A 3,609-nucleotide genomic window follows, 5' to 3' on the forward strand; every position below is an offset into this window, starting at 1 on the left:
TTGATTCTTGATTGTCTACTGTTAGATGTCTATAGCATCTTGATACCTCGCATATTTAGCCTATATTTGACTTGATTTCGTACCAAATTCACGTTCTAAATTGTCAAAATCATGTGCATTTCATTGATATATCCTTAGAATTTGGTACTGCTGAGAGTTTGTTTGTTTTCTGCAGGATTGGAGCAAAATACACGAAGAAACGGCATTTTTGGACTCCCTGGTACTACCCTTACCAGGCTTGGTACAGCCCTTACCATATTTGGTACGGCCCTTACCAGATTTGGTACGGCCCTTACCAGATTTGGTACGGCCCTTACCAGACTTGGTACGGCCCTTACCAGATTTGGTACGGCCCTTACCAGACTTAGCCGATCCAGCCTCTTTCCCATCTTGTACGGCCTGGCCGTACCACCTTGGTACGGGCCGTACATAGATGCCGCCTGACAGAATTCAAATCTTGGCAGAGGCTATTTAAAGCGAGGGATCTCTCCATTTTCGAGGATTCCACTTCATTCCAGATTGAGAGCTCAGTGAAAGAGAGAAAGAGAGCAAAGGAGCAAGAAGAGAAGATCAAGGAAGAGGAAGAGGCGAGAATCGACGGATCTACACCTTCTCCATTCCCGATCTTCAATCTAGTTCTTTCATGACTTTCTCTATCTCTTTTCTTGTATATCTGGACAGATCCATGACTTGTGAGTAGTAGACTTTCGTTTCTAGGGTTTGTAGATGGATTTTCTTGATTTGTGTTGCTTTTCTTGATTTGGATCTTGTATGAACTCTTGTGATTGATTTGATTGTGAATTTGCTTGTCTTGATTGCTTTGTGTTGCTGTGATTGCATGTGGTGTGCCTATAGTGGTAGATCAACCCTAACAAGGTCATGTGACCATTGCCTTCTCTCAACCAAACCAATCCCTTTAGGTAGACTTGATCGAATTGAAGCCGAAAGGTTGAATTCTCCTCTAATCGACAGATTAGAGGTTACCTTAGATCTCCAATCAATCAACTAGAGGATCTGGACCAAAACACGAGAGTTGAGGTTTAGAAACCCTAGAAGGTGAAGAATTGAATCCAAAACTTAGATCTTGAACCAACAAACGAGAGTTGAGGTTTAGGAACCTTAGGTATGGTCAATTGAACCTTTATCAAGAGTTTAATACGAGGTACCAGCAAGAAATGCATCAACTCGAACTTGTAAGCTCTGTTCTGGTAAACTAGTACGGCCCTTACAAGAGTGGTGCGGCCTACCCGTACCAAGCCCCATACGGCTTGGTCATACCAGGTTGGTGCGGCCTGGCCGTACCAACTTGGTAAGGGCCGTACCACTAGAGGCAAATCAGAGATGAAGTCTGAAACCCTTGAAACACCTTTTATCCCAAATCAAAACACAGTTTATACCTTTTCTTGCACATTTACTATTCTATATCATTGTGTGATTGCTTGAGTTGATTCCTTAGGAAAATTAAACACCAAAACCCCTTTTTCTCACTTCTAGTCTTTAGTCGAGATAAGTAAATATCTAGATAAAGAAACCGTCCCTGTGGATCGATACCCGATTATACTCCTCGATAGGGTTGTACACTTGCAACCCTAATCGGAAGGTGTAACCGCGGTTTTAAAAGGTACGCCCCCAAGCGTACCGAAACTTGCGTTGCGCTTTTACGCGATCACATCTCTTCTAGTAATTTGGCCTTGATGTATCTTGTAATTCTGATTGAGCATTTGAGGTAGATCTAAGATCAATAGTAGCCGAGAGGTGAAATTTCTATTATCGAAAGGTTGTAGATACCTCTAGTTAACCAGACAATCAATTTAGGTTAGATACCAGTAGGCGAGAGCCACAGGTTGAAGCCTCGCACAAGAAATCAACTTAGATACGAACACATGTCAGCTCTGCTCGAGGGCCATGCGACCCGCATCAGAGATGATGCGAGTCGCATCAGAGATGATGCGAGTCGCATGATAGGTCCAGAGAAGGCAAAGTTTGGGATGAAACCTGAAACCCTAGGAACGCCTTTTATCTTTGATTCAAAACTAAAACCTTTAACTGCTTTCATTACTGTTAATTGAATCTTCATTTGAAATTAGGAAATATAAATAAATCAAACCCAACTCTTCGCACTTCTAGTACCTAGCTTGGATAAGTGGTGATTTAGAATCGAATTAAACCGTCCCTGAGGATCGATACCTTAATATACTATACGGATAGGGTTGTGCACTTGCAACCCTAGACGAGAGTAGATTCAAGGTTTAAACTGGTATAGCTTGCTATACCTGAGACTTTGTAGCCTACTTTTGTAAGCGAACAAGTTTTTGGCGCCGTTGCCGGGGACGGCTATCAATTCTTTTCTAGATTTTTGCTTATCTTAGTTAATCTAGATTTTAAATTTGTATCTTTTCTTTTTCTTTACTTCCTTATTACTAAAAACTGGCTTTCATACCCCCTCCTGCAGGTAAATTCTGGCTGACTTACCAACTAAGGAGCAGAGGACCGCTTTTTGACGACACTCCTCCAGACGACATAGTTCCTGCTCAGTCATCAACTGACGCAACCAGCATCGAAGTCGACGCAACCCTCATCAGAGCTGACGCGGGTGGCATCAGAGCTGACGCTGGTGGCATCAGAGCTGACGCTGGTGGCATCACTATTGACGCAACTTGTGTGACAGAGACAATGTCAGAGCATCCAAGCAGGGAAGATAGGGAAGCAGATGCTAGAGAAAGGGAAGTCCTGACCGACCAATCTGACGATGAAATGGATGTCTTCATGCCAAGGACCTTACGGGAGTTCAATGTACCAAGGGCTGGGGATGTCAGAGGTGCAATCAGACTACCAAGGATACCTGGGCAACAACCGAACTTCAACCCAGGAGTTGTAAACATGGTTCAGCAGAATGTCTTCAATGGCATGGATCACGAGGATCCACATGCTCATCTCCAAACCTTCCTCGAGTGCATCACAACCATCAAGACCAATGGGGCGACAGCTGATTACACCAAACTTGCTTTATTTCCTTTTACTCTTAGGGACAAGGCTAAGAAATGGTTAGGGTCGTTACCAAGGGATTCTATTACCAATTGGAAGGAGATGTCTAAGTTGTTTCTCACTAGGTTTTTCCCCCACAAAAGAACTGCCAAGGTAAGGAACCAACTGACCAGTTTTAGGCAGAGGTCCGATGAACCCCTCAATGAGGCATGGGAAAGGTTTAGGGAATTGCAATACTCTTGTCCCCATCATGGTATTCCTGATTAGTTGTTGATTCAAACATTCTATGATGGTCTAACTGAGAGCACTCGCACTTCTGTTGATGCAGTTGCAGGTGGGGCGTTAATGTCAAGGAAACCTCTGGAGGCCATGAACCTGATTGACAACATGGCACAGAATCAACAGTGGTCTTGCCGTGACAACACCCGACCTGGAGGTGGAGGCAAGTACGAAGTTGATCAAATCACCACTCTAATCACCAAGTTGGATGCCATGCAGAGGGCAATGGACAAGTTGAGTGTGAAGGCAGTCGAACATCTGCCACAAGTCTGTGTCATGTGTGGAGATGAAAGGCACCCTTATGAGCACTGCCCACTAGTGCAAAGGGATGAGGAACTCGAGCAA

The 3,609-nt window shown here is 44.0% G+C and overlaps 1 non-coding gene across 1 annotated transcript; it reads right to left on the reverse strand.

Annotated features, from left to right (window-relative positions):
- Window positions 1-3,135: 3,135 nt before the first annotated feature.
- On the reverse strand, window positions 3,136-3,242 carry LOC144565879 (small nucleolar RNA R71). The gene has a single exon (XR_013515055.1). It is a non-coding gene; the product is annotated as a small nucleolar RNA R71 (small nucleolar RNA).
- Between the last annotated feature and the right edge of the window lie 367 nt (window positions 3,243-3,609).

This window comes from Carex rostrata, chromosome 14, assembly GCF_964058835.1.
Source record: "Carex rostrata chromosome 14, lpCarRost1.2, whole genome shotgun sequence".
NCBI classification, from domain to species: domain Eukaryota; kingdom Viridiplantae; phylum Streptophyta; class Magnoliopsida; order Poales; family Cyperaceae; genus Carex; species Carex rostrata.